This window comes from Periplaneta americana, chromosome 6 (assembly GCF_040183065.1).
Source record: "Periplaneta americana isolate PAMFEO1 chromosome 6, P.americana_PAMFEO1_priV1, whole genome shotgun sequence".
Taxonomy (NCBI): domain Eukaryota; kingdom Metazoa; phylum Arthropoda; class Insecta; order Blattodea; family Blattidae; genus Periplaneta; species Periplaneta americana.
The window spans coordinates 81,395,465-81,409,898 of record NC_091122.1 but is presented as its reverse complement, the minus strand read 5'-3'; positions in this window follow the sequence as shown (position 1 = coordinate 81,409,898).

Sequence of the window (14,434 nt, the reverse complement as noted above, 5' to 3'; positions counted from 1 at the left end):
CATTGTCGCTAACAGTGGTGCTATCTCTCAATAATGTTCAGAACGAAGGAGGTAGACAGAGAGAGAAAAAATTTCTCCCGCCAACTACGCCACACACCAACGTCATGTTCTTATGTTGGTGACATTGTGTATTTACTTAAATTTGGTGGTAAACGTAACGGCACGGTTCAAAGTGACCGTGCTAATTCTCCAGTATAGCGGAAAGATATATTAGAATGTAAGAAAACCGATAGTATACCTTTAAAAGACAGAAAAAGCTTGGCAAGAGCTAGCAGAGAGTTTCAATGAAATTAGTGGAACTGTAGTACGGTAAGAGATTGGAAGATATTAAAGGGGAAGTATGAAAACCTCAAAAACACCTGTAAAAGGAGATTTTCCGAAGATAAAAAACACACATAGGTGCAGGTGGAGACCCAAATCAACCGAACTTAATAATAACTTATATTAAAATAAAAGAGATTATTGGCACAATACGACTTGAGGGGCTACCATCTGTATGTGACTCAGATTGTACTGGCCAGTCATCACTACTCCCATCTGTGGAGCACCCATCTGCAAAAATTGGAAAAGCACAATTTCCTCCTCAAATCCAATCAATTCAAAATTCCAGTGTAATTCCCTTTTCATCTGTGAATCTATACAAGTCTGTAGCTTCTGAATCCCAAGCATTTGTCGCAGGTGACGATTCAAATCCCACTGATCAGGTAACTGAAGATATACCAATATAATAGTATTTCAGGATAATATACAAATTAATGAAGTAGAAGCCATTCCATGTAGCAGTCAATTCAGTATTAGGGACTTAAGGAAACCTACTTCCACTCCACTCCTAGTAAAGAAGAAAAGACCATAACAAGACAGTTCATTGGCAGGAAAGAAACTTATGGCATTATGGCAAGAAAAACAAGTTCTGCAGTTGCAAAAACAAGCAATAGAGGATCAAATTCAATTCCAAAGGATGGAACATGAATTTAAAGTACCGGTAACATATATTATGAAAGAAGAACATACAGTGAAGGTGAAACTCACAGAACTTTATATAAAAAAATAAGGAGTTTGATCTTGAGATGAAAAGAAGAATTCTTGAACTTGATGTTAGGAATAGGGAATTGGACCTTAAAACAAACAGCTAACTGAAATCACAACATTTTGATGTAGTTATGGTGTTTATTTTGTTCAAATCTATATGTTCTCCTTTATTTAAATTAAAAATTGTAATCTAACGTATTAAATCACTTTAGGTACTGGTAACTTATATATTTAAAGACAGTATTGATAACTTTAGTTTTGTAGTAGTTTTTAGTGGTCCTAATATGTTATGATGTCATTTTGATATTTTCATAAAGTCATTCGGTTTATATCATTCACTGTATTAATAATACCATAATCAACATATCACATCAGGTTATCATGCTACTTAAAACAGAAGATATTTAAATTTATGTAGCTTCTTAAGTAATTGAATAACAAGTTAATCAGTAGGTAGTTTAACTTAATTCCAATTTAAAAACAAAATTTATTGCATGTTATCACCTATCACATAATTTATTTATGGCTTATTTATAATATAGTAATAATACATAAGAAAAAAACAGTAGGCCTAGGCCTAATTATAACATGACATCAAAATGTTCATAAATCAATTGTTAGTTTCATTTCTAATTATTTTAATAGCATGAACATAATATGAAATATACAGTATATTCCCTCCAGCTAATTTCTTATATGTTAGAAAATAAACACGCTGCATATTTCTAGTAATTAGTTACGTTCTGTCATTGAAATCCGACATTGATATAATTTTGATACAAATGCAGATATATATCAACTTGTAACATCACTGTGTAATTAAAATAAAGTGGGATTTTTACATAAATTGTGACTACACTATAAAGTGTTAAAATGTTTGTGTATCAGTAGTAATATTTTATACAACACAGTTACACTTAAGTCAGGTCATCATTAGATTCTATATTCTGGAGGTTGTGTTGCATCTAAAGCTACACCACACAAGATAATAAGTCAGGTTTAAAAAAAAATAATAATTTAGGCTTAATAATTATGGTGTAAGTTACTGGTACTCCTTAATTTTCAGTGAAGTAAAGTTATAATATATACTTTTGAAAATATCCAAGTTTAACATGAATAATAAACAATGTTACATGTACTACAGTGAATGAAACTTATTTTATGTTAATTTAATCTCTTCCTTCACTGGTTCACCAACAAATCATGGAAGTACTGATGGATAAGGTGGTTTCGCCTGATATTATTTTCTGCTACATTTCGGTGGTTGTTAGCTGCTTGAGGGAAGTTATGCACAGCATTAATGGCATCCAACTGGTCATCAGTAACAGGAGGTATATTTTCATTCTCATTGCAAGCTATATTATGTAAAATAGCTGTTGCCGCAATTACACTTTGAATTCTGTCCAATTTTAGTCTGATTCCAGTAGCTAAAACAGCAAATCTTCTTTTCTATACCCCATAGCTCTCTCTACTGGACTTCTAGTCCTTATGATGGCCACCTGAAAAAGTTGTTCCTCTGGCGTGTGTGTAATTGTCAGTGATGTAATGAGATAATTTTGTACAGCATATCCACTATCTCCAACTAGAATGGCTGCACCAAATTCTCCATCTTTAAATCGCCTCTTAATTATTGAAGAATTAAAAATATGTGAGTCATGAGATGAGCCTGGCCACCTAGCCACAATGTCTCGAATCAACAAGGAAGAATCAGACACAGTTTGCACATTAATTGAAAAAAAAAATCCTTTCGATATCTGAAGATTTCTGCATCTCCTCCACCTGGTGATTGTATTTTCACATGTGTTCAGTCAATTGCACTTATATAGTTAGTATAAAATCCGTGCTTAACCCTTGCCGTTCCTTTAGGTTTTGTTGGCATGTTGATATAACGCTGTGACAAATGTCCTATAGCTGTAGAAACTTTTGCAAGGACTGAGAGAACAGAGACTGGAATTAGAGTACAGAGAGTGGATTGAGAGGACAGAGAATGATCTGAGAGTACAGAGAGTGAACTGAGAGAAGATAGTGGACTGAGAGGACAGAGAGGAGCCTGGGAGGATAGATAGAGCACTGTGGGATAGGGAGTAAGCTAAGAGAACAGAGGGAACAGAGACTGAACTGAGTGACAGGAAGGTGGAGAGCGAGGATGGTGAGTAGACTGAGAGATCAGAGAGTGGACTGAGAGGACAGAGAATGATCTGAGTGTACAGAGAGTGAACTGAGAGAAGATAGTGGACAGAGAGGAGCCTGGGAGGATAGATAGAGCACTGTGGGATAGGGAGTAAGCTAAGAGAACAGAGGGAACAGAGACAACTGAGTGACAAGAAGGTGGAGAGCGAGGATGGTGAGTAGACTGAGAGATCAGAGAGTGGACTGAGAGGACAGAGAGTAGACGGAGGGGACAGAGAGTAGACTGAGAGGAAAGGAAGTGGACTGAGAGGACAGAGATTACAGAGAGTGAATTGAGAGTACAGAGAGTAGACTGAGGGGCAGAGAATGGAATGAAGGGACAGAGTGGACGGAGACGACAGGGAGAGGACTCAGACAACAGTGTGTAGCCTGAGAGGATAGGGAATTGACTGAGAGGATAGGGAATGAACAAGAGGAATGGGAATGAGCTAAAAGAACAAACAGTGAACTGAGAGAAAAGAGAGTGGACTGAGAGGACAGAGAAGGGGCAGAGATTACAGAGAGTGAATTGAGAGTACATTGTATGGATTGAAAGGACGGAAAGTGATACAAAGAAAACTGAGAGGATGGAGCGGGCTGAGGAGAAAACGAGTGAACTGAGAAGATGCAGATTGGACCGAGAGGACAGAGAGAGAGAGGACTGAGGTAGTAGAAAACGGAAAGGAAACACAGTGGACCGATATCAAAGAGAGTACCGATACTGAAATTACAGTGAGTGAGCACAGAGAGGACTCAGAGGAAAGAATTCTGACTCGCAGTTGCCCCAGTTCACTCTCAGTCTTCTCTCTATCCTCTCAGTCCACTCTCTGTCCTCTCAGTTCACTCACTGTACATTCAATCCACTCTCAGTTTTTCATCCCACTCTGTTCTCTCAGTCCACTCTCTGTCACCTCAGTCTACTCTCTGTCCCTTCCCTGTTCTCTCAGATCACTCTCTGTTCACTCTATGTCCTATCAGTCCACTCTTTGTCTTCTCAGTCCACTCTCTGTCTTCACTCTGTCCTCTGAGTCCACACTCTGTGCTCTCAGTACACTCTCTGTTCTCTCAGTCAACTCTATCCTCTCTGTCCACGCTCTCTTCTCTCAGTTCACTCTCTGGTCCCTCTCTTTTCTTTCAGTTCCCTCTCTTTTCTTTTAGTTCCCTCGCTACCCACACAGTGCTCCATCTATCCTCTCAGTCTACTCTCTTTTCTCTCAGACCACTTTCTGTTCTCTCAGTCCACTGCCTATCCTTTCATTCCACTCTCTGTAGGCCTACTCACAGTCCACTCTCTGTATTTTAGTCCACTCTCTGTACACTCAGTTCACTCTGTCATTTCTGTGCCTTCTCTGCCCTGTGTCCACTCTGTCTCGTCTCAAAGTTCAGTTCATTAAGGAAAGAAAAGAGTGAAAATAAAACAATGACTGAGAAGACAGTGACGACTGAAATTTAGCGGAAGGGGTTCAATATGTAAGGTTTTTTTAGATTTAGATTTTCCAGCAAATCCTTCATACCCACATTAATGAATTTTAATTTTGAGGGGCTCGAACTAAGGAGATACGCTCACTAGATTCAAACTACAGTCCGATATTAAACGGAGGGGGTTCATTATGTATACAAGTTTAGATTTTTCCTGCAATTCTTTAGTCCTGCAATAAGCAATTATACATTTTCAGGATTCGAACTGAGGAAGTAATTCCGTCATTGGGTTAAAACTACAGACTGTAATGTGGAGGAAGATTTGCATTGTGTATACAAGTTTTTAGTTTTTCCTGAAATGTTTTATTCCTTTAATAAAAAATTATAAGTTTTCGGGGCTCAAACCCAGGAAATAATGCCGTCACTGGGTCCAAACTACAAACTGTAATTTGGCGGAGGTCGAGCAGTATGTACAAGTTTTTAGATTTTTCCTGGAAATTTTTATGCCTCTAATAAACAATTTTATAGCCTACACATTCGGTATTCGAACTCAGGAAATATTGCCGTCACTTTGTCCAAGCAAGAGACTGTAATTTGGCGGAAGATGTGCATTGTCTATACAAGTTTTTAGATTTTTCCTGCATTTTTTATGTCTCTAATAAAGAATTATAAATTTTCGGAGCTCAAATCCAGGATATAATGCCGTCACTGAATCCAAACTACAGACTGTAATTTCGCGGAAGTGCAGCATTGCGTGTACATGTTTTTGAACTTTTCCTGTAATTTTTAATACCTATAATGATGAATTATATATTTTCGGGGCTCGAATTCGGCCTTAATTGGTTCCTATGTTGGCGGTTCCATAGGTGAACCGTTCCTACCTACTACAAACATAATCTTTGTAATAAGACAGCAGTATTTTACACTCTTTGCGCGTCTTGTATAGTCGGAGGCACCGATTTTGGCAGATGACCTCGATGACATTTCCAGTAGGCGAGCCAATATTGTTTGTGTAAGCTGCGAGAATGAGATGCGATAACATTCTGAGTCGTTCATATTTTCATAACAGCAGCTCATATCAATTATCCTTATTATGAAACACACCACGGTACAGTCCTACTCAAAGAATACCTTTAATAAATGTAAATGACTTCCGTTCGCAATGATTTTACAATACGTCTCCTACATTTTCTAAATTAAATTAATTCTTAATTAAAAGGAAAAAGCATTGCATTGCGCATATATATATATATATATATATATATATATATATATATATATATATATATATATAATCCTACCCTTACCAGATCAATATACAAGATTTGTCCAGTAATAATCTAGGGATCGTCTACTGGTGGTGCGACAATTCAAGTTAATAAAAGTACGATTCTTCTTAATAATCAAAATATAATTTGGTTAATTGGGTAAAATTGCATGCTGCGGAAGTTAGATTTATATAAGAGTATAATAAATAGGATTGTAATGGATATTACAAGGGCAATAATTTCTTCACACGCACATTGTGAATAAAACAGAGAAGAAAGCATTTTAAAATATTCGAAATCGTACAAAATATCGGAGAAACCAATTTTCCCTGCACAAATTGCACCAATTGAAAAATATAATTACCATTCACAATAAATACTGTATTTTATGGATTCTAAAAAGTTGTTTATTAATCTAGAGGTATTGGCTAATGACTATACTAAATTCCAGCACAACATTCATTCAGAATATGTAGAAATTACACTTTGGATTTTACTAAATGTATAGGCCTACTATCAAAAGGTGTTACATACCCCCTTAAATACTGTACATGTGTTACCTGTGCGATATCCGATGTCTAATTCTTTAAAATATAATTCATAGTACTGAAACTGCCATATTGAATTCGCACGTAATTTTCGTCTCGAAAACTCCTAAGATATCTAATTTAATTTTTCACCCATTTTTGTCCCACTCCACCACTTTAGTGACAAAGTCGGACTAAATAATACCTTATTCGTATTCTGTGAAAGCAAAGATCCCCAGATATCGACTTTCAACGAGATCGGATGACATGAGATTTCTCACTCCCTTCTGCCTTTTCATCAGTACCTTAGGATATGGTATTTAAAAAATCTAAGAATGTTTAACCAATATTGTACAGAGTAATCTTCATTTTAAATTTTACGTCTCTAGTTAAATATAGTTTAGTGAATTTTTTAAATCGTCTACTTCTTTCTCTCTCCTTTCTGCTCGGAAGTAAAAAAAAAAAAAAAAAAAACTGAAGTTATTTCAAGGGAGTAGCCTACATGAAATTGAATTTTTTTACTTTCCTTATACATTTTAGAAACAATTCTGAGAGATGAGATGAATAGTCTAACCCAATTTTATGAGTGAATCATTGTTTAAAGTTAAAGGCTGCACTTCTGATGGTTAAAAAAAATAAATCGGTATAATTATTTTGATCATTACTGCCTCCTATTTTCCATCCCTTAATGTTCGTATTTCGTAAAACTCAATCTTATCTATTGACTAAGGATTAACATATTTCCATATATATAACAGATTATGTTTCCATTTTGTACAATATTCTGGTCACGAGACATAATCATATACTTTGTCTTTTCGGGATTTACTACCAAACCTATCGCTTTATTTGCTTCAAGTAAAATTTCCGTGTTTTCCCTAATCGTTTGTGGAGTTTTTCCTAACATATTCACGTCATCCGCATAGACAAGAAGCTTATGTAACCCGTTCAATTCCAAACCTACTCTGTTATCCTGAACTTTTCTAATGGCATATTCTAGAGCGAGGTTAAAAAGTAAAGGTGATAGTGCATCTCCTTGCTTTAGCCCGCAGTGAATTGGAAAAGCTTCAGATAGAAACTGGCCTATACGGACTCTGCTGTAAGTTTCATTGAGACGCATTTTAATTAATCGAACAAGTCTCTTGGGAATACCAAAGACACATATAGACTACTGTGATATTTGTTTAGTTTTTGGAGGTGACTGTGCACAGTTCAATAGAATACTCGGGCGTGCATGTTTACTCTTATGTCCTACCCATTCCACTGCGACAGAGATAACAGCCGATCTTCAGCGGTGAGGACTCGCTCTCCAGTTCACAATAAGAAAATCCATCTGCCAAAATCCCTGGCGCGACCTATACTCTCTGCTCGACCTGCATTAGGTTTTATCGAGAGGAAGATTGGCATAAGTAACAATTTTCGTTACAGTGGAGGCAGATGAGTTAAGGTTGGTAGCGCAAATAGCGCTTGAAATAGGCCTATGTTGGCACTCCTTCAGATGTTACAGCATACCGGGACAAATACTGCAGTAGAGCCAAATGTAGTTATACAATATTTAATATTTAATAGAATAGTCAATTACTTTGTCATCAATAACCGTAAAAATTCCCAAAGACTGCAACCATTTTATTTTCATTTATTGTCTTGTCTTTTTATCACCAATGCGCATTTAATTTATAATATATCAACAATTAAGTTTGGTACGACAGCAAACATAATTCCATCGACACACACTTATATTGTAACATTAATTTACATTGAAAATCGGCATTAGCACAAACACGTGTCCTGTATGGTCGGCCTCCGGGTGACAGTTAATTACAGTGTTGCGACGTATGGCCCCGGCTTGTAACTAAAGAAGGCTCTGGTTCTCCGTTCTGATATGGGCAATCGTAAAGTTTAGCGGTCCCTGCTTAGGTCGTTATTGCACGCATGCAAGTACAATGGGATTCAAAAGCACTGCCATAATAAAAGAAGTCTGACGGTTTTATGCATGCAATTGATGGCGTAGTTTACGAAGCTGTCACTAGAGTGGCATAAAAAGCGCAATTATATTAATTTGTCTATGATTATATTTAAATAATGAACGTCAGTCACTTTAACCTCTCCTTTTAATGCCAGTCGACGGTTCGAACCCCGAAATGAAATTATTCTTTATTGTAGGTATATAAAAAGCGCAATTATATTAATTGTCTATGAATATATTTACGCAATGAACGTCTGTCACTTTAACCTCTCTTTTATTATAGGTACATAAAAAGCGCAATTATATTGTTTATGAATATATTTACACTATGAACGTCTGTCACTTTAACCTCTCTTTTAAATGTCAGTCAACAGTCGACGGTTTAACCTCTGTTTTAAATGTCAGTCGACGGTTCGAACCCCGAAATTTAATTATTCTTTATTATAGATACATAAAAAGCGCAATTATATTAATTGCTTATGAATATATTTACACAATGAACGTCTGTCACTTTAACCTCTCTTTTAAATGTCAGTCGACAGTCGACGGTTTAACCTCTCTTTCAAATGTCAGTCGACAGTCGACGGTTTAACCTCTCTTTTAAACAGCTATTTTACACAATATAGCTTGCAATGAGAATGAAAATATACCTCCTGTTACCGAAGACTAGTTGGATGCCATTAACGTTGTGCATAATTTCCCTCAAGCGGCGAACAACCACCCAAATGTAGCAGAAAATAATGCCAGGAGAAACCATCTTATCCATCAGTACTTCCATGATTTGTTAGTGAACCAGTGAATGAAGAGATTAAATTAACATAAAATAAGTTTCATTCACTGCAGTAAATGTAACATTGTTTATTATTCATGTTAAATTTGCATATTTTCAAAAGTACCTATATTATAACTTTACTTCACTGGAAATTAAGCATTACCAGCACCTTATCCATCAGTACGTTCATGACTAAAATTTGTTTGTGAATCAGTGAAACAAAGGGATGAAATTAACATAAAGTACGTTTCATTCACTGTAGTACATGTAACACTGTTTATTATGCATGTTAAACTTGGATATTTTCAAAAGTATTATAACTCTACTTCGCTGAAAATTAAGCAGTACCAGTAACTTGTACCATAAATTATTAAACCTAAAATTGTTATTTTTTTTAATCTGACCTAGACTATTATCTTGTGTGGTGTAACTTTAGATGCAACACAACCGCAATTATATAGAATCTAATGATGACATGACTTAACTGTAACTGTGTTGTATAAAATATTACTACTGATACACAAATATTTTAACACATTATAGTGTAATCACAATGTATGTAAAAATCCCACATTATTTTAATTGCGCAGTGATGTTACAAGTTGAAATATATCTGAAATATAACTGAAGACGGATATTCGTTGGAAGCGAATGTGACTCTGCTGTAGCCAAAATTAATAATCAAATGTCGGAGATTGAACTTGGCAAATATAGCCCTGACTGGGTTCAAACTGAAGACTGATATTAATGCCTTCTCGATCTAGACCAGGAACTTGTTTCCAGTGGCGTATACTGGTTTAAGGGTCTGGGCTACCACTGACCCTATTATTACACAAAATATATTTTAAAATCCCTATAATAAAATTCCTTACCCATTTATATGTGAATTCCAGACGTCTTGATTGAGACGAAAATACTTTGATGACTTCGTCATTGAAATTACAGTTGGGCCGCTTGCGAAGTTTCTGTAGAAATGACTTTTCAATGGACATCAGTGCCAAGCCGGATAAACGTTCTTGTGTATGAGTTGATCTACAGTAGGGTTTTATTCTCTTCAACGCAGAAAATGTTCTTTCTACCGATGCTGACGTAGCTGGTATTGTCACAATTAATGTTGCCAATTTAAGGACTTCAGGAATAACTTGGTTCAGCTGGTTTTCATATATGGCAGATAATATTTCATGGATAGGTTTGTTCGAAAAATCAAAGACTTCTGCTGAATATATTACACTTAATTCATTTTTCAAACGTACTTGATCAAAGTGACTGTAATAGGACTGAAATAATTTGTTTAGTGCCTCATTCGGGAAGTTTTCTCTATAAGCAGAAAATTTTTGAGAATCTAGAAGATGTGTGAACTGAAGCTTTCCATAATCAGAAAATCTGTCAGTAATTTCCATGTGCATACGATCTAGTATGCTGTAGTACAGCTGCCTGTATTTCAATTCATCATCTCCTTTTCTTCGCTTTAATGGTGGTTCCATTGTATTGTCTGAAGAATTTTCATTTTCCATATTACTCCATATGGACGGAAACCCACTACGTCTGAACTCGGATATAGTATTTTTTTAACTCTGATACCTCTTGCAAGCAGTATGCTATGTCTAGACTTTTTGTCTGAAGAATATTGTAGAGCACATCTGTATGTGCGAACACTCTAGCATAGACTTCAAGAAGAAATATATTCTGAAACTGTGTGAAAAATTCAAATATCCTTGAGCCTGCACAATTACATCATCATCATCATCATCATCATCATCATCATCATCATCATCCCAGTTTTCTTCAGAGTCATTACAAATGATATTTTCAAAGAAAGCAGTCAGTTGTTCTCTGTATTTCTTTACTGTATTTACAAGCCGAGATGTAAAATTCCATGTAGTTGGTGCTACTTTTGGGAGTTTCTTTTTCATAAATTCCTTGAGTTTTTCTGATCTTTTAGGAGATGATGAGAAAAATGCAGCTAAACCCGACAGTGTTTTGAAAAAAATGCGGCATCCTGGAATGGATAAAGTAGTTTGTTGCAAAACTAAATTGAGAACATGGCTGTAACAATGGACAAATAGTGCTTGAGGATACTTTTCTTGAACTTTTGTTTTTAAGCCATTAAGATTTCCCGCCATAACTTAAGCACCATCGTATGTCTGTGCAATTAACTTATTGCCGACATTGTATTCTGCTATAATACCTTCCACATGCTGAAACAAAGCAGCAGCAGTTTTGCCCGAACTGACATTTGTGAATTCTATAAACCGTTCTTGAACATTGGCAGTACTGTCGACGTATCTTAAAACAGTGGACAGTTGACTCTGATTAGAGCAGTCACTTGTTTCATCAACAACAATGGCCACAAAAAGTGCTTCTTCTATTTCAGATTTTATGTTCTTTATCATAACCCCACTTATAGCAAATATTAAGTCATTCTGAATTGCGGGAGAAGTACCACGGAATACTGTTGAACTCTCAAGATGATTGGCCAGTAAATGGTCAAATTCACTTAAGGAACTTAAATATTCAATATAATTTCCTTTATTGTCTGATTCCACACTCTCATTATGACCCCGAAAATCCAATTCTTGTTTTCCTAGAAAGCAGACTGCGTTAATAAGACGTAGTAAAATCTCCCGATTTTTTTTTCACAAGAGCATTGTGTTGGTTGATGTGTAGAGCTTTTTGCTTATCTAGCTGTAAATCAATTCTTGTCTTCCCAAAGTTTGCAAATTTCATGCTACTACAAATATGAGCTTTTGATTTGTCGTGTTTTAGGACTGCCGTTCGAAGGGAGTTCATATTAGAAAACCCCTCTTTTGACCACACATTAGTTTCGCGGCTAAATAACAAACATGGCCAGCAAAATAGTTTAGACAGTTTAGAACTACCACACAACCAATTCCACTTACCATATGATGTTGAAGTGAAATGGCGTGTGTACTCACGCTGTTTTTCTTTTATGTCCATGGACAAATTTAACTCAGGAGTTGGTCTTTCCATTTTCACAATTTCAACTTTCTCGTTGTATGTACGACGGTTAAAAGGCACTTTTAATAAACCTTCCATTACACAGTCATTTTCAACACAAACCTCTCCAGAAACTTGTTCTGCCATATTTTTCACAATATCACTTAATTGGGAAATTAAAAACTTAATAATTCACAATTAATATAACTCTTAGACTCTTGAACAAATCACAAATTTAAAATACTGCACTTCAAGAACACAATCACATTCATGAGCTATCGTACTAAGGGTAATGTTGCTTCTCGCCTGCGAAGAAACCGATCACGAGAGCGGCAACTCACCCGGTCTACCGATGGAAACAGAGGGGAGCGGGGGATGGGCAGTTTTGAGACAGTTTGCGTGAGCGGAACGGTCACAGGCTACCCCTTGTAACAAGCGGTTTCTCCAGTGATGCCGCCTTGACAACTTGTTTCTTTTCGAGAGCAGAGAGCGCATATAAATCTAACAATTACTTTAATTTTAATTACTGAGGTAAAACTAATACGGTAATACAAAATTATTACATTATATTATATTATAAACTTTTTCTTTTGTAATTTTCTTGGGCTACCGCCGGTAGCCCCGGTAGTCCGCAAAATACGCCCCTGCTTGTTTCTCGAAACTCATGGACTACGTAATATTATTAGTCTGCACAGTAGTAATATTAGTTTATTAAATAACATTTTTACAAAGTCTGTGTTTCTAGAAACTACAAGGGAAAAGTAGTAGCTACCAGTTCACAGACTAGTAATATTGTTCGATTTCACCAGTTCATAAGTGATTCTGTTTCTTAAAATGCTGATTTAGTTGATTATAGTAGTATTGAACGGGAATATTGCTACAAGACTCTAAAGATCGGATGATTTCTATATTATCAGTTACCAGTGACAACTTTTCTCAGATAATCAAAATAAAACATTGTAGTTATTTTTTTAATATGTGGTTTACTGTTTGCGATTCAAGTGATGAAGTTGTTGTGAGAAGAGCTAAAACTATATCCAGAAAGAACAACTATCCCATTATGGGAACACTGTTTAAATATAATGAACAGTTTAGGTAAAGTGCTGAAAAGCTTGAAGAATTGTTAAATATACTGGGACCTGCCATAACAAGACAAACAAATAGAAGTCATGCATTATGAGCAAAGCTTCAAATACAAGTTGCTCTACAAATTAGAATGTTGATTATTTTCCAATGCCATCAGGTCTTTCTGTCCTAGACCAGCAACACTTGCAGAATTTTTTCTTAATAATCTAATACCAATTCATCAACTGCAGTAATTTTTGCTGGCTTCCCTCCTCCACTGCCAGTTCTTCTGACACTGTCAAGTTTAGCCTACAAATTAAATATAAAGCTACACTAGTTTATGAACAGATCAAATGTAAAGCTGAAAAAAATAGCGAATTTTTCATCAAATCATATTAAGTGGCATTCATGTCGGCAGTAGACCCACTGGCTACATAATATGTTCATATTATGATACTAACTGTGAACTTGAATTTGTACTTGTCAAAGTTGCTTTCTTAAAGTATGCATAATCTTTGTTCTGAGGTATCATTTCCATAGCCTCACACATTACAAACATTTTTGTCTATTGGTTTACTTTACCATTTTTGTTAATATGCTTTAAAAAGCACCGAATAAATTATCCTTCGATTCATTAATCATATTCACTATAGTTGATTTACTTTAAATTGATGGCATTTCAGCACATTTATCTTCTTTAACTGTAGGTAGAAAATTCAGCACAGTACCTTCTGTGATATTAGTTTACGTCCTCTGGTAGATAGTAGATAAATATAATTCAATACAACCAGTATAGTAAGAAACAAATAATACAATTAAAATGTTTATTTAGTGTAAAGTGTGCATAAGTTCCATTCATTTGTTGCATAATACGTTGCAGGTATAATTATAAAACTGTGTTAATTTTAATTCAGCATGTTAACATAACCTGTTTGCATCAACATTTTAAGTTGAGAATGAAAGCTATTTTGATATTTAATAAAGAAGAATATATTTAGGATAGACTTCAGAACACAATTACCATCCTTACTTGTAGGTAGAAAATTCATCACAGTCTCTCCTATGAAATGTAGCCTATATAGGTTAGGCCTACCGTAAATTACATCCCCTAGATAGTTGATAAATACAATTCAATACAACTCAGTATCGTAATAAATAAGTTAATTAAAATACAAATTGAAAGTGCGGGGTATCATACGTGACATAATGCTTAATTATAATGTATAATTGCGAATATAGAAATAACTTATAAGGTAAATAC